We start from the raw sequence: 22,279 nt of genomic DNA on the forward strand, positions 1-22,279 counted from the left end.
ATTTTAAGTTGAGAGGTGTTTTTTTCTCCTTGGAAACTTCTTCCCTTTCTCTGTTTTTATGGCCCGGAGGTTTTTTTTTCTCTGTTTTTTATTTATCATCTCATATTACTGTGGTCTGAAGATATATAGCAGTGACGCAGGCTGCTGTCGAGTTTTGGATCTTTGACTGTTTTCTATTTTTAGATCATTCTTTGCTGCACTGGAAACAAGAAGCAGCAACAGTATTGGTTCCCAATATATAGCACTTTTTTTCTTTTTCTTTTTTTTTGTCTGTCTTGGGATATAATGTGAACAAAATAACTTGACCTATATTTGGGCACTGTGCAGAGCATGCCCCATTTAAGGAACATACTCTGCCTATACAAGCAACAGGTCTTGTTGTGGCTGCCCACATCTCCCTTGGATAGATGAAAACAAACTTCGTCTCAGCATCCTCAGCAAGATCCAGTGCTGCATCCAGCTGCACCATGAACGCACCCTACAGAGAGCAGTGATATAAAGCTCCTCTGCTGTACAACTGGCCATGTAATACTCAGCAGGGACAGGAGCACAGATGTGCTGCTTTGCAGGTAGATGCTCTGCCTAGCTCAGATCAGTCTCCTTGTCTCTTCTGCCCAAAGGTTGATCAGAAAGTGGCACGTCTTCAAGAGGGGTAGATACTGGCACCTAGATCCTCAAAACAATGACAGATAACAGAAGAACCAGAGTCAGTGTGAACTGACAGTGCAGCTCCCATCACTCAGCCCTCCCAGAGCTCTATAGCCTTCTTTGTGCAGTTGTAATCTCCCTTCTTTGTCAGAGGGAAAAATGTTGAATCTAAACTTTCTCATGCAGCCACCTTGTATCTAACTCAAACTCCTCACAGGAAAAACCTCCACTTAGGGTAACTGAACTGAAAAGTTTCCTCTGTAAGAAGATTCGTTTGTGAAAGACTCGTTAACGTTTATTAGTCTGAAATGTGACTTCCTTATTTAACTTGGATTTCCCCTGAGGTATTGTCTCAAGTATTTTGCCAAGATTATGTGAAGCAGGAAAGTTTTAACAGAGCTGCTTTTGAAGAAGGAACACTGGTCCTGAGAAAGAAAGATTCTGTGTGAGATTGTCGTCTCTAGCATTTAAAAATACTCCTTCGTTTTTCATGATGAAAGCTGAACTGCGGTGTGCTGTTCGGGTAGGTTAGAAAAGATGCCTTTCTCCAGTCAGTGTGAAAACATTACTCATGCCAAGCATTTAATGCTAAGGCACAGCTCCATTAGCTGTGTAAAACTGGCTCAGGTGGGGTAAGTCTCATGTACAGGCGACATTACTTCTCATGTTTTTATTAGATTTCTCTTCCCAATTGTGTTCCCAGGTCTCATCTGACTTAAGGGGGTATTTTGAACAGCAAATCCCACCAAGAAGATCATATCCATGTTATGGTGCCAGTTCAAGCTCTCTATTTGGGTCGAACTGGTGGACATCCAAGATTCCTGTGTGCATCAGACAAGCACCATAAGATTTATCTGAGATTGGAAAAGCCTCAGCTGTGGACCCAGCTTCCTCCACGCCACATGGATAGATCAGCTTGAGACTCCTGTTCTTTCTCACCTGTAGGTTGTAAAAGGCCATTCTGACACTGCTTCCAAACACAGCCTATGAGCTGGTGAAGCCTTGGTGGCCCAAGCTAATGAAACGACTGCCCTGAAATTAGGGAGAAGGATGGAAATGAGCCGACAAGCTAATAACATCTTGGGCTTGTCTGCCTGGCCGAGGAGTGTCCTCTAGGGCTGCATCAAGTATGAAAACTCTCAGCCCAGTCACAGGAGTCATCTCTAATTTCAGGCCCAATAATTAAATTTCTCAGCTTCCCCGAGAGCAAGATCTGGGCAGGTATTACAGTCGCTAAATGAGAAGCTGCAGTGTGCCATGCTGTTGGGTATCAAGGTAACCTTGGCAAGCTCTGAACCTCGGAGATAACGTGCTGAAATTTCCCCTGCCTTCAAAGGAAGTAGTAATGCAGGCATGTCCAGTCCATGTCCGTGGGCCACAATGGCCCAGCACAGCCCACACTGTGGTCTGCCTCCACAGCAGAGTCCATCATTCAGCACCAAGTGAATATGGGTGCACTGTGAAGCCCATCTGAGCTGAAATCAGGACATTTTCAAATGGAATGTATTGAACTGCAACTACAAATCTGATCACATCTCTTTACCAGACTTTGATAAGCCCTATCTTACCACAGAGAAATATCTCTTGCTTCACAATCACAACTTATTTACTGCATTGCTTTTCCTCAGAACCTACATTTGTGAAATGTGAACCAGGTAAGCCAAAAGGTTGGATACACATGCAGTAATGCATTGATTTCCCAGTTAAAAATAACCAGGTGAATGAGTTCCCTGAGCAGCCACTGAACTGAGGCTCAACAGCTCATCCCTGATCATACCTGCTAGAAAGGTTTTGTGAATCCTGACCAAATTACAGACACTTTATCATCCCATACAAACTTGTTGTGAATCCTAGAATCATTGAAGTTAGAAAAGATCTATGTAGAAGAAATGCTAAGTCACAGCCTGAAGCAGTGATTGAGCACCTGGTGGGAAGGCAGGGCCAGCCCCAGGGGAGCTCAGGTGCAAGCACTGCACCTGAGTGACTGGAAGGGGTAGAACCAGCATCCACCCCTTCCCAGACCTCATTCAAGGGCTGGCAGTGGAGGTGAAAGGATCTTTTTCTGGTGATCGCTGCCTATCTGAGGCCTCCCAAAGGTAAGCAGCTGTTTTTCTTCATTTCTGTATCTGTAACTGCTGCATTTGGGCTTGTTGCTGTTGCCAAAGACTTTGCCATCCTGCAATTGTCATCCCGTTATAGCTTTACAGCCTCTAGGTTCTAGTCCAACTGACCACTTCTCACTAATATTGCCCACTGACCATGTACTCAGTGTTGCATCTCCATGGTTCTTGAACACCTTCATGGATGGTGACTTCACCACATCCCTGGGCAGCACAGACCAGTGTTCAGCAAGGCTTTTCAAGAACAAAATTTTCCTAATACCCAACTTGAACCTCTTCTGGTGCAACTTGAGGGCATTTCTTGTTATCCAATCAAATGTGATGCTGCTGCATGGGATATCTGAATGCTGGACTCAGAGCACTGCTGAGACTTGTTCAATCCTTTCTCTTCCTATCTGAAATCTGCAGGACTGTGGCACAAGGCAGCGCTGAGTCAAGTACAAAACCTCAAGCAGTGCTCAAACTGTGTAAGCAAACAGAAGACAAGGAAACTTGTGCCCCAACATGTTGCTCAGAGCCAGATAAATCAGGGTGATTGTTCTTTTGGAGAGATTATTAAGTCCTGTGTAGTGCAGACATCACTGTTGCAATCACGTGAGTAATGCTTGGATGTAAGCTCTGCCGTGTGGTTGCTCAACTGAAATAGAATATACATTTTAACAAAGCATATGATCTTCACTTCCAATGGTCAGACAGATAACAATGCAATGTACTGCCCTCTCCTTCACATTCTGCTCCAATCTTTACTTATTCTCACCACTTGAAATGTCTTATTCTATATTTGAACTTTGCAGAGTTAAGCATCCAAACACTGGAAGTTATCTCTGCTGGTTTAAAAAGTCTTTTGCACAGAGCGTTTTCACTGTTCCTGTCTCTTCATTTAAATCACAATTGAAGTTTCTCTTGGATAAAGGAAACAGCATAAATGGAAATCAGAATTCCTGTTCCATAAAAGATAATGGATCGTGACGTTTATTTAACTGGGCAGAAAATATCCTTGATTAGACTGTACTGTAAAATGCAAATAACCTGATGGAGTGACAGCAAACTGGAATGTTCACATGACTCAAACACTTAAATCCATATATTTTTGACAGAAAATCTATTTAAAGAGATTATTTCGTGCTGAAAATCTTTATTAAGAAAATTTCAAATGTTAGATGATGATGTATGAAATACTATGTAGTCTCATTTTCTTCTTCTTTCAAGACAAGCCTTTAAGATACATGATCCCTTTATAAATATATTCAAGGATCTTTTAGGAGATTTTATCTTTATACTTTGCTCTTTATTTTTTTGTACCACTTTTCATTGCTTTTCTTGTTCTTTTGGTAAATTACACAAGCAAGTCACTAAGAGAGATGTTTACACTCTTGTCAACTCACTGCTATGCATAGCTGGACCTACTAGCCTTGCCACGTTGAATTGCTTTGAGTCTTTCTGCTACTTACTTTGTCAAATGTAGTGTTAAGCTATTTTTAATATGTGTAGCTTAGTGGTCTTACTGTTGACCGACAACTACCACCTCCCAACTTCAGCCTGCTAATACGATTCACTTAGGAACCAAATTCTTACTTTGTAAACAAGTCTTTTTTCCTTTACAAACTGTAGGCATCAATGTTTTCTTTACCTTTCTTACTCTTACAAGTGTTTCTCACCCTTATCATTCGGGATGCTGCTGATCTTTGATACTGGCATATACCCAGAGAGGTTGGTCTGTTTGCTCAGCGTGAAGCTGCTGAGAACTTCATCCCAGATAATTTCTCCTCCAGACTTTGTGTGCTTTAATGCCTACTTATGTGGCTTCAACAATGACTCCCTCCTGAAAACGTTCAGGAAAGTGTTTATTTTATTGCTTACTTACTGGTAAGCATTTCCTGTGGATGGAAACCTGCAGGGGATGACTGCAGTGGAAATGGGCTGCCTTACCAGGTGTGGATGCCAGGTAAGATGGAGCCTATGCAGTACTCAGCATGGAAGTGTTCTCCCACAGATCTTCTATCTAGGCTTTGAGAAGCTGAGATGCATGCCACATCATCATTGTCTTCTTGTCAAATGTTCTTATGGTTGTTGAGCTGCCATGAGACACCTCACAGCCATATTATGCCTCTAGTTTTATTCCTGAGATGAATTTATACAGTTTCTAAGCGAGAAAGGGCTACTTCTGTGTGTTACTGAAAGAGTAGGCTCATAAAATAAACCAATAGCCACCCAGACTTTAGTTTATAGAAAACTATTTCCTGTTCTTGGGGATGAATCATATGGATCCCTTACCTCAATAAAAATAGAACTAAAAGAAGAAAAAGGTTCCAGTCAGGTATGTAGTATGTTCAATGAAAGATTACACATCTAGTTAAATATGCAGTAGTAGCAGATCAGCCCAGGAACTTCAACAGTTCCTCTGTTCTTCCAAGTTTCAGGATTTGTAGCCCAGAATATTGTATGAATGCACAGGCCGTTGGTTCCAAAGAACCTGAAATAGGTAGAGATACATAGAAAAATGTGATGTCAGCAAAATCATCTACAAGCATGCTTCAGAATTTTCCATGAGATATCAGGGGATCTCTGACCTAAACTCAAAATATTCTGCATTGTTATATATTTTAGTCACAGAGTGACAGCATAGGTTAATTTCAGCAGGATATATGCCATCAGAATCAGGCATGAATTCTCCTGTGACAGCACTAAATCAACGGTGTTTTATAGTATGCAACTAATTGCTTCTACTCCATCTTCCGTAATTGTCCAAAGCTGACAATTTGGGTTCACTGCTACCTGAGTTGCTGACGTGTGCTGGAAGGGGAGAGAAAAGTATCACAAAGTTGCATTTTTAATATATATATATATATATATATACATATATATATATATTTCTGAAACAATTCAGTTTTGAAGAAAAAAAACCCATATTTTTCAGAAATGTAACAATATTTGGGGGACTTCATTGAACTCAAAGTGCTGTTGGTCCTTAATGATCATATACTAAGGCCGTAGTTTGAATGGCTAGGACAGGGTCTGCGAAGGAAATATTTCCTACATTGATAGACCCAAATAGGCAGTAGGAATTGCACATAGGGTTACCACATTGGTGAGTTCATTAGGAAGAGCTGGCTCATGCACTCTGAAAGAAATGAGTTATGAGCACAGTGAATGAGTTTTTTCTTATGCTGTAGGTGCTCCTAAAGATGATTGTGCTAAACTTGCACTTCCTCTTCATAAACTTTTGAAGGCATTGGAGATTCAAGCCAAGCCTAATCCAGACTAGAAACAGTCTGTGTGGTTTTTTCGTAGTGATGGCAAGTAATCACTGGAGCAAATGTGAGGAGTTGTTGTCAGCTGTCTGTTGCTGGCATCTCTTAAACGTTCAAAGTTCTGTGGTTTCTTTTTTAGACAGAACTGTGGTTTAAATGGGGTGAAATCCCAGGATGTCCTTGGTTCTGTGTTACAGGGTAACTCACGGTAGAGAACAGCAGCATTTCCTTCTGATCCTGAAGCTTTATTATTTACCAGGTGGTAAATCTTTACCACCAGAGAAGAAAGGCTGTGGGACAGTGGGAATTAAGACATTTGGAGCTATCAGTGTGCAGTCAGAGGGCATTCCTTCTAGCTTTCCTGCTGTTGCCTTGCTACCCAAACACCCTGCACATTTCAGCTGTTCCTCCTATGTCCCTCAAGGGGATCTGTTGAATGAAAATTACAGAATCACAGGGGTTGGACCACAAGAGATCAGTGAGTCCATCCTCCCTGCCCAGAGCAGTCTCCTACAATAAATCACATAGGTAGGTGTTCAAATGGATCTTGAATATCTCCATAGAAGGAGACTCCTCAGCCTCTCTCTGCAACCTGTTCTAGCTTACTGGAACAGGAATCTTTACTGATCCTTACTGTGAAGAAGTTCTTCTGCATGTTTTATGGAGCTTCCTGTTTTCAAGTGTTGGGCCGTTGCTCCTTGTCCTATCACTGTGTACCACTGAGAAGAGCCTTGCCTCATCCGTTTGTCTCCTATCTCCATTTAGATGTTTATAAGCATTAATCAGATCCCCCTAGAGAAGGCTCTCTAGTGGTAATAAGGATTAAATCTTCCAGTTTCTTTGGGGTTTCTTGCAGGTAGGGTGGGCCAGTGCAGATCCCACTAGATAAAGACACAAAGGGAGACGGAATGGTATGCACAGCAAACTTTCTCTCTTCCCCTTCAAAATGCTCCCATTGGTCCTCCACAGCTTTCATCCATAGGTAGGCACTAGTAATTGGTTGTTACTTGTTGTGATTAGGCCATGATCAGAAACAAGGCTAGAGGTAATGAGGACATGCCAAAAATACAGAGGCAGTTTTGCCTCTTCTCTGTGCCTGAAACCAGGCACCATTCTACAAAGAAATGAGAAACAAAGGGTTATATTGATAGACTTAATCATCTGAGTCTGTTTTTCATGTGCCCTTGATGCTTTAAAATCAAACCAACGCACCCCTGCCAGGCATTAAAATGCCAGATTTGAGGGTCATTAAAAGCAGCAGCATGCTTAATCAGGAGCCCTTGCAGAGCAGCACAAAGCTGCTCCTCCCTTTCTCTACATGATTTATTTTTTAATAAGGGTGACCAAGATGGCAGTCTGTGCAACACACTGTGCCGTGCAAGCTGCTCTGCAGCAGGATGATTTGCAAACTCTCTTTTGCGGTGTTAATGTCTATGTGAACAACTTGGAGGAAGCAGTGCCTTATATTGCTTTAAATGGGCCTTCTGCATTCTGGGGTAAGAAGTTGCAGGACTCATTATATGGATATGAATTTTTAAATGTTTTCTTTCTTTATTACCTTCTGGTTTCCTCTGTGGATTCCCACCCAGGGGTATTTGGGGAGCTGCCTGGCTATGCTTTGCAGAACATGGCCCCGATGCAGGCATACACCCAACCCAATTCTTTCTTACCATAGCAGGAGTGTTGCATTTACACCAAGCAGCTCAGAGCACAGACTTGTCACAGGTCAGGCTGGAATGTAGAGGACAGCAAATCTTCTGTCTTTCGGCTTTTTTTTTGGGGGGGTGAGTATAAGGCTGTTATGCTAATCTGTCTGGAAATGTGATACTTTAAAGAAGAAAAAGACAACTGCAGGGAAGGCAGGCAACATTGTGTGAACAGCACATGAGTGAGGAAGGCACCTGCTGTCCTAAAGCCTTTTTTGAATGTTAAGAAAATATAATTGAGGGCAGAAGCTGAAAGGTTGCACAGGGAGCTTTTAAAGTGGAGGGCTGGTGCTTACATGAAGGATTGCCCTTTTGTTTCTCTGATCTTGGCAGCCTCCAGAAGCTGTCATATTTAAATGGCTGGAGGATTTGGAAAAGCAGTTCCATGCGGTGGACAAAATAAGGATCACATTACCTTTTCCTTTCAAGTCATCTTTCATTCTGGGTCTCTGCTAAAATAAACAAATCCCCACAATGTGAGCTACTGTTTATTTGTCTGCATTTTAGGCACAAACCTGCCTTTTCCACGCTATGTTTTGTGAGCCAGGGAGGACACTCTGAAACCCTGGGGAAATACAGCTGTGGATCTGATTTCCTGTGTGGTGAAGGCAAAGGTTTTCAAACAGATCTGATGACTTTGGGCAACCACTTTGTGAGAAACATGAAGGGAGCCTGAAACTCAGAAAATGCTGAGCCTTTCAAAAGCCGACTGCTTAGACAGGATTTGATGAAGGGGAAAAAAAAAAAGTTTGCTTTTTTTTTTTTACTTCTTTTTTTAAGCTTGCAGATGGAGCTTGACTCTTATGAAAGCAAGGGATGAGTAGCATGGATGCGAGTCAGACGTAGGGCTGGTAGGCGATGTTGAGACTGCCCCAGATAGATGTGTTGATCCCTTGGCATCAAGCATCCTCTGCTGTTCCTATCCCAAACAGCTTCTGATCTTGGACTAGCAGTGGAGCTGTGGTGCTGATTATTGTAGCCTGCGGTTTAGGTTATAAAGGGCCTGCTTTTCATCAGGGACTGAACTGGGAGAGTTTGTTTCCCTCTTGTCAAGCCAAAGTTGTCAGACCAGTACGGGTGTGTTTTGCTGATCTTGTTGCAAAAGCTCATCCTACTTGCTTAAGATATTTGAAGATTACACTGCCTTTGCTAAGAGTACACGTGCTACTTCAAATAACAGTGAAGGCAGAAGCCTCACATTCCTCTCCTTTCTTAGCTGAAGGATCCAGAGGCATCTCTCAAGTCATAAGTTCCCCCACTACTGAGGGTGGATTTTTATCCATTTTTAGGATACTGTGTGTATGTCCACTTGAATAACAGAGCTAGGAGTAACGTATACCATATAGCTTTGTGTATGAGGGTAAATAGCTAAATGTTGGGGCAAACCATGTTGTTTTGACAAGAGTATAGAATCACTGGAGTTGTAAGAGATCCCTTAAGGCCACCTGGTTCAATCCCACTGCAGTGAACACCTAGAGCTCCATCAGATGCTCAGAGCCCCTTCCAGCCAGACATTGAGTGTTTACAAGGATGGGGCATTCACCACCTCCAGGCAACCTCTGCCAATGCCTCACCACCCTCATTGTAAAAAACTTTTTCCTTATATCCAGTCAAAGTCTCCATTCTTTTAGTTTGAAACCATTTCCCCTTGTCCTATCACAGCAGATTCTGCTAAAGGATCTGTCCACTTCTTCTTTATAGCTCCTCTTCAGATATTGAAACGCCACTCTCAGGTCTCCCTGAGAGCGTTCAGTCCTATCACTGTTTATCAGTGCTAAAAGGTGCTGGTAAACTTAAAATGTGAAGTTTTGCAGTAGTATAAGGTGTTTTGCTGTATGTAACCCTGTGTAGTTAGACAGATTTCATGCTTCCACCAATGTAGCGATTCTTTCCTTACTTCTTGTGGGGTTTTTTTGAATAAAATCTATCCCGTCCCCAAATTAACCCCAAATCTTGAATAAGCAGCTCTACCCAAAGCACATGAAATGCTTCCAAGAGAAATATTTTGAAAATGTTGCAATTTGTTATTGGGGAGGAAAAAAAAAAGAATATTCACTGTGCCTCTGCAAAGAAAGTTTGGCTTGGCTTGGCTGTATTCCCTCTTATACTGATCCACAGCCCAGGAAGGAAATTTAGTGCAGACAACCCAAGTCATCAGTTCCCTGTGCTCCCAGACACCACATGCCCCATTGCAGGGACAGTCTGGGGACGCTGGCCCAGGGAGCTGATAGCATGGAGAGTCATGAATGGGGGTCCTTATCTGGTCCCATCACTGACTTACACCATGTGACTTTTGATATGCAGCTCTACCTTTCTGTCTGTATTTGTACTCCTAATGCAGTGCAGATAAAAACGGCAGTTTGCATGTGAAGTGCTCTGAACTCATTAGATTTGTGGAAAATGTGATTGTTTTTTCACATGGTAGAGATGAAGCTCAAGGTTCATCTCAAGGCAGTGGGATGACGAGGGGTGTTATAGCAGATACAGGCTGTGTCTGGCTCTCCTCAAGGAGCATATGAAGAGGGCAGCCACTTTTATCTGTCAGAACAGTGTTTCTGAAGGTTTGAAGCTGCTGTCTCCTCTGTCCCTTAGAAGCCATTAATTTCTGTTTGTTTTTTGTTGTTTTTTTTTTCCTGAACTTTCTATTGTCTGGCATCATTCATATTCCAAGTGTATGGATTTAATTTTTATCTTTTTAATCATAAAGGGCAGGTTGGTAATGTTGGGTAAAATAATTCCAACAATTGCATCAAGATCTTTTGCTGTGACTTGGGTGGAGAATTTAAGTTTGTTTGGTATTATCTTTTCATTTTATGAGTTTATCCTAGTTGTCCCTTCAGACATCTTAGTGAGCTGTGGTATGACCACAGAGCCAATTGCATTGTCTGTAACAGCACTAGCATTATACTTAGGACATGGAGTGTCAGTGGGGTTACAAACAGAGCAGAGTTAGAAGCAGTGCATATGGAGGATATGTGTATTAACTCAGCAGGGTCTGGCTCTATAGAATATGTTCTGAGTGTTAAAATGGATTTCCATTTTCTCCAGATATCTTTTCCTTGTAAAATATTGCTGTTTCTTGAAGAACTTTGTCATGCTGATGAGACCCTCCCAATGAGGGACACGTTGGCACTAGTTGTGCACTTAATGTGAATTCATAATTAATGACTATGCTGCGATTTGCATTCACTCAGCCGCCCCCCAGTATGGTGGCATCAAAGTTGTTGCAGAGGTTATAAATGTAAAAGGCTGATTAAGAAGTGAGGGGAAGGCAAATTTCACACTTCAGTTGAAGCTTCTGAGTCAGTCCCTGTGCTGCAGATTGCCTAATGCAGTTGGCTGCTCCCACAGCTGCTGCTGAGCACAAGGAGCAATCCAGCTTGCCCTGAAGTCTCTGGTTAACAGGAAAGGTCATGGGAAAGCAATGCTGTGGTATTTGACAAGTTAACACTGCAATTAAAGAGAGACTAGGAAATAAAGTCCTGCTGATGGCTGGCTTACAAACATCGGGTCTCTGCGTTCTGGCTGATATTCAGGACAGATGCCTATGAGAAACAAATGAAATCCATCCCTGTTGCACAGCCTGCAGAAAGAGTATGTCTTTCACACCAGGAAGGGCATAGACAAGAGTTCAGCTCTGCTCAGATGCATGTCCAGCTGTATCCTGGCAACGTGCCCCTCTGCTGACAGTGGTGTTTGTTGCAGTGCAGCCATTGCCACGATCCCTCTAAAGATACATTTAACCATTTGTTCTTTTCCTCCATCCCCAGGTTCACGCTCATGGTCTCTTCCAGACCCTCCAACTTCACCAACTTCTGTTTCCTGCCCTGTTTCATAGGATCATAGAATATCCCACATTGCAAGGGTCCCACAAGGATCACTGAATGCAAGGGCTGGGTCTGCACATCCCCACCCAAACCTTATGTCTGAGAGTAATGTCCCAATGCTTTCGGAGCTCTGGCAGTTTGGGGCTCTGTCCACTGCCCTGTTCCCTTTGGGGCAAAACCTTTCCCACGATGTTCCCTCAGACCCTGCTGCTGTCACAGAGAGCAGAGCTGAGTGCTCCATGTGAAGAGCTGCAGGTCACCATGAGGCCTCCCCTCAGCCTGCTCTGCTCTGGGCCCAACAAACTCTTCATATGCCTTTGCTTCCAGACCCTTCCTCATCTTTGTAGCCCTCTGCAGCCCACTTTGAGCTTGGATGTAAAGCACAGCAGAGCTGTGATGCTATAGCCTGAAGGTTTTATTCCCAGTGCCAGGGTCTCCAGGGGGGCAGACTGCTCACACTTGGAACACTCTGTGTTATCTCCCAGCTGAGAGAGCGCTCCTTTGAGATGTGAGATTTATCAGAAAAGAAAAAAAAAAATCATTTAAAACATTTAAATGTTCTCAGACTGTGCAATCCCATGAGCACGTTGGAAGGAAAGTAATTCCTCAGATCTACAGGGTGCTTCATTTCTGTTGCTCCCACTGCCCCAGTAGAGTTGGAGAGCTTATGTAAGCCAGGAGGGACAACAGAAATACTTGATCTGTGTGATCTTTGCAGAAAAATCCTCTTCAGAGTGCCTTCCAATAGGGTGTAGGAGGCTAATGTTGACCCTCTGAGAAAAGCAGGATCTGCTTAGGTGTGCACTGAGTAGATGGGTGAAGGGAGTGCCTTTGCATGCAAACTGTAATTCCTAGAGGAGTGCATCTCCTCTCCTTCTTAGACATAAATCGCTTTCCCCCCCTCTATTTCCATTTTTCTTCATTTCTTTTTCTTTTTGCATTAGTTGAATGTATAATTTATTTATCAAACGCGGGGACAAGACATTTGTGACCCATTCTATCTCTACAGATTTTGTGTGAAACCCACTGAAGCTTGCAGTGGGTAAATGGATTCCCACAACTCTATTTCCTAGCCTTTTCTTCCCTTCTGGCGCTCTCTGAAATAGCTTTCCTGTCCTCTGGTTTATTAGATTCGCCTTAACCTGGCTTTGTAACATCATTATAAAAGTGACCAAGGCTTCTTCCTGGACATTATTGCAGGTTGATGTGTTGCGTGCAGCTCACTGTGGCTGCACACAAAAAAACCCCTCTGTGTATGAGAAGGAGAGGGAACAGTGGCCATTGTATGGTAAAAGGCCAAGAGAAAAATGGAACGCTGCCCTCATAGTGGTGCATGACAATAGATCCATTGTCCTTCATTATTAGATCTCAAATGTTCCTGTTGAAGGTGGCTGGTCAGCAAATGGAATTTTCACTTGGCAGAAAACTTGCAAGTTTAGTTTTCAACCCAGCATAAGTCAAAATTAAATACGAGCTGAAGTTTTGGAAATGTTTTGTCCCTGAAAAGTTGAAATGGCTTTCTTGAAATGCTTCGTAATGGTAATTTGGAACATTTTGCTCTTATTTCTGCTGTCATAATAATAGCTAAAATTATTCTATTGAAACAAAATGATTGGAATCTATCACAGTGAAATGCCATTTCCCAGTGAAAGCGCTGATGGAATTTGATACTTTCCTGAAAAACTTCCTGATTTTTGTCCAAAAAAAAAAAAATATATATATATATGTGTGTGTGTGTATACATATATATATATATATATATATATTTACTGTTGTAAAACTTGAACAAGTAGCCTTTTAAGATCTGTTTTTATTCATTTGTCAGTTGTGATGTTTTGTGCAAAAACAGCAAACAAATAAAGCCAAGGAACAGGAAGTAAGATATATGTTTTGCCTTAGGTAACTAACATGGAGAAAAGGAATCAGACTTCTTTGGGTTTCATTGCCTCCAACTTTCTGTTCGGTTGACCTCATAATTTAGTCTCACTGAGTTCTCTTGCATGGTGCTGTGGCACCATACCTGAGACATTTTTCCTCAGCCCCTGCTGGACACCAGTCACATCTGCTGCTCTCCAAATATTTAGCAGTGTGTCAGACTCTGCATCTGCAGAGGATGCCTCCGGTCTCACTGTGCAATATGCTTTGTGTCTACTCAGCTTTCCCTGCTAGATCATGACTTTCTTTTTAGAGCAGAGCTCTAAGGGCTGTGAGAGTGTTGTATGTAGGGGTGCAAGAGATGCCAGGTATTAGATGCTGTTTCACCAAGTGTTCCTCTTTCTAGACAAACTCCTTTCTGTGTGTGCTTTTTAAAGATTAGTCATTACTTACAGGAACTATAAGTGATAGTCCTTTGCATCATGTAGGCAGGGGGCACTACTGATATCTACAGTGTCTCTTGGGTGGGAAGATGCTGCCCACATGGAGTTATTCACTGCCTTTTGCAAGCAGCTCCCTGTAGCACTAATAGTCTTATTGCTTCTAACATAACAGCTTTGCTATGCAGGGGCATAAAGCCCACATTATTAGCATCCCAGATATGTTTCTATTAATAGCTATTCAGTAGTTCTAAATTAGATCAGCATATATTGAAGGTATGCAGCTGAATTAAACTAGGCTGAATGCAGAGCTACTATCAGAATTTTCAGATTTGTATTGGATTTTCCATTGTCTTTTTATTTTTATAACTACAATGATATTTTCCTTAGGATGCTGCCTTGACAAAATACAGGGTTTCTACAGGGAGATAATAAATAACCTGGCATACATTTCCCCTCCACCCCGCTCCCTGCTGCATGATTGAATTTTTCAGCACCTAATAACAGTTCTTGCCAGCACAGCAATATCATTTCTAAATCTCAACATTAAAAATAAAAAAATAAAATAAAAAAAAAAAGGAAAGTAGGTTTAGACAATATTGAAGTGAAGCAGCTCGAAGTTGGAATTGAAGTCTTGGCACTGAGCGTGAAGTCTGCCATTTATTCAACGTCTAAAACCTCCTAGGTTCCATTTCAGAACTGGCTATTGTGGATATTTTAATTCAGTGTCTGAGGACTTTGTGACTTCGTTCTGGGATTTTAAAAAGTCTATTAAATGTTCCAATTGCTTTTGCAGAAATCACAATTGTCCTCTTTGACTGATGGTCTTTTTGTTACTGGGTGTTCAATTTTTTTTGTCCAGCCTCTATAATTCAGTCCCGTTAAATGCTGACTGATGTTTTTCAGCATCTTGAAAACACAACACCGGAGCTAAAATTTCAGCCAGCTTCCGTAGCAAACTCTCTCGCACTATGAAAATTCATAGGGTTTCCAAAAGACCTGGCTTATTCCCACTCGTAACGCAACTGTGCCAACTGACAGCAACACTTTTGACAGAGATACAGTGATTGGTGAGGGCAGGCAAGGGAGAATAATATATCACCAGAGTGTATGATCAGTCAGGTGTAGCAGCAACAATAAAAACTGGCAAAGCTGTCCTCGAACTGAAATAGAAAGCAGTGTTTTCAAGAGTAGCTGCTCACTCCTCCAGTGGGAGTCACTTGCTGAGGATGTCACTCACCCACAGGCCAACATACCTGGATATGGTTATTGCAACACAAACCTAGTCAAGAAGTGCTTTTCTAACATTCACTGCTACACAAACTGTCTGCTGGATGATAGTGCAGAAATGCCTGCGTGGCGTGTAGCTCTGCTGAGGCCAAGGGATTTTATTTGCTTTTTGGACTCAATCTAATCATTGAGTTCACCTAAATGTGCCAAACTGGAAATGCTGGAGTCTTCCTGTCTCTCTAAGAGGTGTCACAGTGATCTGGGGAGCAGGTCTAGTGAGGAGGATTGGTTTGCCATCTGTGTTAATGAGTGGCAGTGAATAAGGAAACCACATGATGTGGATACTGTTGGAGTTAAATGGCGTGACCAGAAATGGAAAGTGCTGGAGGTGAAAAGAGAGTTTAGGAAATGGTCAAATACATGAATAGAAACCACACTACTTGTCTGTGGGTATCAATGTGGGAAAAGGTTGGATGGGTGGTGGTGTGGTAGCCACTCTAATGATAGATCACGGTATGTGTAGAAGCAGCTCATCCTGTACACAGACTTTTAGTCATCTTCAGTTACATCTGTTACTATTCTTGTTGTTTGTCCTACATGATAATGTTATTTGGGCTTCACAGTGCTGAATAGAGGAGGATTTGCTATCCATGTGCAGCTGGCAGATAGGGGAAAAAAACCCACATGGCTCATGATGTTCAGCAGGTCAACATCAAACCTAGAATTCTGCAGCAGACATATATATCTGTTTCTCTAAGCACTACGAACTGGTGCTTTCTTTTACTACTTGTGTCTTGGGAGATATAAAAATAAAAATACTAATAAATGATGCTAGAATCAATTTGCACATTGGCTTATTATATGACATTACACAATGAGTATTTTAAGACAGAAATGCTGATTGTTATTAAATCAGTATTATGAGGACATTGAATTGTTCATCAGCTCTTAGTTCTAGTGCCAATCTGAATTAGTGGACCATCTGAGCTAATTTGTCTGAAATTTATCCTAACGTTATCAAGATTGATAGCTGTCCACGATTGCTACATCCTTGACTGAATCTGTAATATCTGAAATACAGACTTTTTAACTCTGAAATGGATAACTGCATGTTAATCTTGGTACAGCTCTAGCAGTGCACTAAAAGTCAGCATAATTTTAGTTGGTATGTGTTACCTTCTGAACAAGAAAATGTAAAACATGGAGCTGTGATCCCAAGTGCTGGTTGTTTGTTAGCTATGCATTTGTTCATAGCCTCATGAAAAGAAAATAACTAGGGTTGACTGCTCCTCTAGACTATCTTTGTGGACAGCTGACAAATGCTGTTGTCCATCATTGTCTGTTCTTTAAATTGGGTGGATGTGCAATGGTGGATAAGAGAATATTTGTTTCTACTGTTTACAGTCTCCATTTCTTTTCCTCAGCAAATATATGGCCCAGTGGAACCCCTTTGTCTAATTGGGTCCTTTCTGCCTGGCAGCATTTTGATGTTCTTTCAGAAGAATCTGAATATTAGTCAGCAGTGCACAAAATAGAGATGTAAGTATATTGTGTGTTCATTCAGATATATTGAGTTTTTTCATATTTTTGTAACCCAAATGAGTAAAGCCTATTAAAAATGGGCTCAAGAAACCTTTGGTACCAGTCTATTAGGGGCCTCAATTGACTGGAGGTATAGCATGATGTATTTATAAGCTTCTCAGCTTTAAGCTCTTTAGATCCTGGGAATGCTTAGCATAGTGTTGGGATACATGGAGGAGAAGTAGAGTTTTGCTATAGTAAAGCACACAGTGCTGAGGCTATCATTGATTTTCTGCTCGTGCCAAAGTGAAATGTTCTGCAGGTGTTATTTTCCTGTGGTGAGCTACAAGCTCAGTCCAACGTGCATCTTGCTCAGGGGGTAGGAGGCTGCTGGTAAGGAGCAATGAAGTTTCTTCTTAATTTCCTCTCTCCTTGCCTTTGATTAACAGACTGTCAAGGCTGTTCTTCACTTGCAGCACTGCAGCACTGGCAGGTGTAACCAAGACGAATGTTGCTCTCACTGAACTTGACTGTGGCAATGCAGTTAGTGGTGACCCCAAGAGCTTACTGGGTGTGTCAGTGTCGATGTATTTTCTCAGAGCATGAGCACTTCAATCCATCAGAGTGGTAGCCTGAATCTGATGGAAGCAGAAGGATACTTCAAAGACTGGAGCCCAATATTTTCTGTTTTTTGTTCACTCTGGCTGAGACCTAGAATTCCTTGGGGAAAATACATGAAACGTGTCGATTGTCTGGTTCTGCTTTCTTGCAGTAACAGGGGAGCATCATGATGGCCTTGCTACCTCTGATCTTCCTTTGTCCTCCCACTTCTCTCTCTTGCACTCTGAAAATATACTGCTTAGTCCATGTCCAGAAGAGCCTTCCATGCCTGACTTCCTACTAGCATTGGGAGCTGAATGCTCAGGCTCTTAATGCTGTTTCAGGACTTTCCTCTCCCTTGATCTACCTTTCTTATGAATGAAGTACTTCTGACTGGGAAACCAAGAAGTCCATACATCTGATTGCAGTCCTGTATTTTGTGACCGAGGGATGTAAGCCTCATACTTGACATTATGTAAATAGCGTGCCATATATTCACTGGGCAATGTGTATCCTGATACTTATATTCCAGTGTTATAACTAAGTACTCTGCGGTGATATTTATGTACTTGGAGCATCAATATTTGATTTGCTACATAGTTCAGACATTGTCAGGATTCAAATGCTTGCTCGATTGTGTATAATTCTGCACATAAGCATTGTTCCCAACTCCTATTAAAAAGAAAATGAATCCATGGTGTTAGTTAAGAGCTTCAAAATCAAATATCTTCAACTCATCAAAACCTTTTTCTTAAAAATATCCAAGTTAAAATATAGATAGTTTAGAAATTGTTTAAAAGCATATGCATTTTTTGTCTTAATTTTGTATATGCTAGGATGTTTGTTTTACTGCCCATGGCATTATTTTATTGTTAATTAGAGCTGGAAGATTCGGGTTACAGGCTATAGAGGATTCTCCTGGGTGCTGGAGAAAGCATAGTGGAAAAGATTTTTAGAAGATTATTATTACAGTGAGGAACTACTCAAGGTATGTGCATAGAAATGTGGCTGCACCCCACACACGGACCTTGTAGATGCAAGTATCCATACATAAAAGACAAGCAAAGGAAAATGTATCAGGCTAGAAAGCCACTACTCTCACTGCAGTGTTTTTAAGTGCAAAACAAGTGAGAGATTTTGCCATGCAATTGTTATTCTTATTTTCAGTGGCTAAGACTGAATTGCCTGTAAAGCACGTTATGTAAACTGGCATTGCAACGTTGGCCATTGCTCCAGAGAATCTGCAAGGTAGGAGGTAGCAATCAGGATGAGTGGGAAATAAAGTTCTCATAAAAGACTGTGGTTCCTAAGAAGTGGCATTTTAACCACATGGTTAAAATTGTTCTTCTACTAAGAGAAACGTGACGTTGCTAGCATGTCTTAAAGCAGCCAGGATCTGGAAATTTTTAGCTGAGGTTTTGCCCTCCTCCTCCGATCTCCGACCTCGGAGAATTGGGTTCATGGCACTGTCAGAACAGAATGAATGCGAGAAAAGCTTACATAGTATGGAGCACTTGTGTAATGCATAGGGCCCAGTTTTTAAGTAGGCCCACTTGGTAGAATAGAATTGAAAGATTCTTGTATAGTTACAGAATAATCTTTGTAGCCTGATGATGTTTTTTCTTACTGCTGTGAATCTTTTCCTTTAATTAGGGATGAATTAAATGTAAAATTATTGGCACAAAAGCGATCACCCATGGCACTGGATGTAATCTGTTTGAGAGCAGGATACCAAACAGTAAAAACCTGGCTGAGAAGTCCACAAAACAGCCACTGTTCACACGTGCAAGCATTGCATTGCACGTCCCACTTGTGACTGGTGTATGACTTGCAGCAAACAAACAAATGCCAGAAGAGTATGAGAAAAAGAGGACAGAAGAAGGTCAGGCAATTCCCCGTCTGCCCATTGCATGCAAGCAACAGCAGGTCTGAAGTATGAGATTTGTATCACGTGGCTACCCAGCTAAAAAATAACTATCAGTCCCCCACTTTCTTTACCAACCTGTTTGGATATATTAACAAATCAGACAAATTCTTTATGCTCAAGGACAATCCAGGATGATGAAAATGGAGTATGATGTAGTGTCCTATGGTGGTATAAGGCAGATATAGTCTGGTTTGTGTTTCAAGAATGAATCTGCAAAACACTGCTGTTGTTTTTCTGCTAAGACAATCAAGTAATTGTCTTAATGACTTCAATTTTGCCAAGACTGTAACTTTCTCAGCACATCTGTAATTAAATAGTAGTTCTGCTACCTGCTCAGGATTATCTGTCTTTTTTAGGCTGTTCTGCACATTCTCCCTTTAACAGGAGATGGGGTGTGCCAAGGCCATTGCCACAAGTCCCAGCAAGTTGCCTGCTGGAGCTGTTCCTTGTTCCTCTCAGAAATCATTAGAATATTGGTTACAGTAAGCCAAAACTTCTGCAAAAATTTACATCAAATGGAATGGGAGCCTTCATGTGTCTGTTTGGAGCTGATTTGAATTCCAGCTTAGAGTTTTGATCTTGTATTAACCTCAACAACCTGATGCTGCAGAAGTCCACTCAGGCTCAATGGGGATGAGGTCTGTCATTAAAGCTCTGCAGAAAGCACTTCTCCATGCCTTATAAAAAGAGTGAGACCCAACAGTGTTGCAGCATATGTTCCCTGGATATACAGTATTCCTTTCATACTTGAATAATAAAACTGTAAGAGGGCTTCTTTCCAAGACGTGTTGTCCCACTCCTCCTGCAACCACTCTGCAGAGAACAGCTTCATTTTCTCGCAGCTGTCATCTTGTAGCCTCTTTGGTAATAAGGTCTGCACAAAGCACCTGCTCCTTTAGCAGCTTCTGACAGAAGGCTTCAGGCAGAGCCAAGGGGGTACATCTGCCTCACTTCCAAATTTGCAAATAGATTGGCAACAGCTGTCTCAGCCATTCCTCGAGCTTCATTGTAGATACCAATAATTATGGCTTTTTTTCTAGTATTTCTGTCTCTAACCAACCTGCTTGAAGCCACATTTGAGGTAGTCAGCAGTTTTTCCTTTGTGTATCTGAAATCCCCAAAGCTTCCTTGGTGGTGTAGGGCAAAAAGTGATCAACTAAAAGACACTGTTCAGATCCAAGGAACTTGGCAGATACCTGCATCTTCAGGACTCTGACTCTTGTTTTGATCCATTTTGGCTTTCTTGAGCCTCTCAGCAGCCCTATAGTTGGTTTGTCAGGGTAGACTCCTCAACATCTAGTTTCTCATTTCCTTCAGTAGCCCCTCCTGCTAATATCTGTGAAGAATGGCATTAATTCTGCCAGCTTTACCCGCAAGAAAGTCAACGAAATGGGGAGAGATCATGCCATTGGGATGACTACAAAAGTGATATGACCTTTGCTCTACCCATGTCAGAGATGGCAGTTGGCAGACTGAGGGCCTCTCCTATGAGAGCAGCTATTGAACTCATTATAGTGGCTTTGAATGGAAGTTAAAGACGTCCTGGATCCTCTTTACTGAGATCTTCTTAATGGGTGAATTGTGCAGTTATACACCTTACCTTGCCATGTAAAGCAGTTTCCTATTAAGCTTGTCCTCAGATATACAGCTCAGTGAAGTCTAGGGTGGACCCCAGAGGAGCCTTCCAACATTCTTCCAACTGAAGATTAATTCTTGTTAGGTTAGTCAAAGAATCTCTTATTTTAAAATGAAAAATAAACTTACTGGTGTCACCTTATTAAAAAGAAAAAGAAAAAAAAAAAAAAAAAAAAAAAAAAAGAAAATGGTGCAGAGAAAAAGGCATGGATTCAATTTAGAGGCCTCTGGCAGAATTCATCAGCACCCAGCTTGACTGTATGCCTGATACAGGCAAGGAGCCAAAGAAATATAAACTGTCCATCCTCTTTATTTAGGCAGGATGGCTTGCAAGAGGCTTGCAAAGAGGGGCTGAACCAGGGACGTTCAAGCCACATTTAATTGAGCAGATTTCCTTGGTGGTGCTCCTTTTTCACTTCCTTTCCTCCTACCTCCATGCTGTAAAATCTCATCTCCTCTTGCTGATTCACAGATGACGTAACATACACTCATTATTTAAGCTGAGCATACAAAGGTGGCTGGAAGTCAGCAGAGTGGGGTCTGGAACACACTCTTACTTCCAAGGTGGACCCCTGGAAGAGAAGGCAGCAACTGAATGGTGGAAGAACTGGACCTATCTCACTCTTGCTGAGAAATGAGTTTTCTTTAATGGAATTCTGAGTCTTTTCTGCTAAGAATTCTAGATGTGTTTTCCATTTACCATAAGCAGAAGGTTAAATCTTAGAAGTTAATGAATCCACTAAATGGAAGAAAAAGAATCAGCAGCGAAAACGTGGTCACCAAGCCAGAAAGCTGGGCCATGGGGAGAGGGATCACTGGTGAGTGATCAGAAGTAAAGTAAGGCATCAGAACCTGGAGGTTCAGTGCCTAGCTCTTATTCAGTTGGTAATGCATGAAGAGATGCTTAACCTCTTAATGCCTTAGGTTACCATAATGGTACACCATAGTACTTAGTTATCTTTTGGGCATTTGAAAGATTTATGAATGTGAGGCTTGAAAAGAACATTGCCATCAGAGGGTAAGGAATATTGCTATCTACAGATGCCAAGAAGCATTTGTATTCTCAGCACTTCTGTTAAAGGCTGAACAGGGAAAGTGTACAAAAATAATAACAACGAGAAAAGGTAGCTATTGGACTTCCTTCAGCCTCCTGAAGGCTGTTTGTTTTGGGGACTTGGGACAAAGTTTAGATTAGTTTAACCATTGCTAACCTAAATACTCTCATCCTTGTAGAATTTTTTTTAGCGTTGCTGGAGAATAAGTACGTTCTGTTATCACTCATTATATGTCATTTACAATGGAGTCCTTCTGTGGAGAAAGGCAGCACATGGTGAGGTGCTGTGCAAATCCTTCTGCAGCCCCTGGAACAAGAGACAGGGGAGCAGCCCAACTTACCTTGCAAGACAAAGTTGGCCCTTAGCAACCTGAGCTAAGTAGTTACAGGTTCGATCTGTGACATTTTCAATGAAAAAAAATATCCTTTTAAAGTTACAGTTTTA

At 41.7% G+C, this 22,279-nt stretch overlaps 1 long non-coding RNA gene across 2 annotated transcripts; it reads left to right on the plus strand.

The window, feature by feature from the left end:
- Positions 1–2,654: 2,654 nt before the first annotated feature.
- Positions 2,655–17,879, plus strand: LOC140253484 (uncharacterized). Of its 2 annotated transcripts, XR_011903866.1 has the most exons (4): positions 2,655–2,744; positions 3,177–3,362; positions 16,522–16,636; positions 17,068–17,879. It is a non-coding gene; the product is annotated as an uncharacterized lncRNA (long non-coding RNA). The 2 variants fall into 2 exon arrangements; XR_011903867.1 differs by lacking the exon at positions 3,177–3,362 and having other exon boundaries at positions 2,694–2,744.
- Positions 17,880–22,279: the final 4,400 nt, after the last annotated feature.

The sequence above is a fragment of the Excalfactoria chinensis genome, chromosome 5 (genome assembly GCF_039878825.1).
Source record: "Excalfactoria chinensis isolate bCotChi1 chromosome 5, bCotChi1.hap2, whole genome shotgun sequence".
Lineage (NCBI taxonomy): Eukaryota > Metazoa > Chordata > Aves > Galliformes > Phasianidae > Excalfactoria > Excalfactoria chinensis.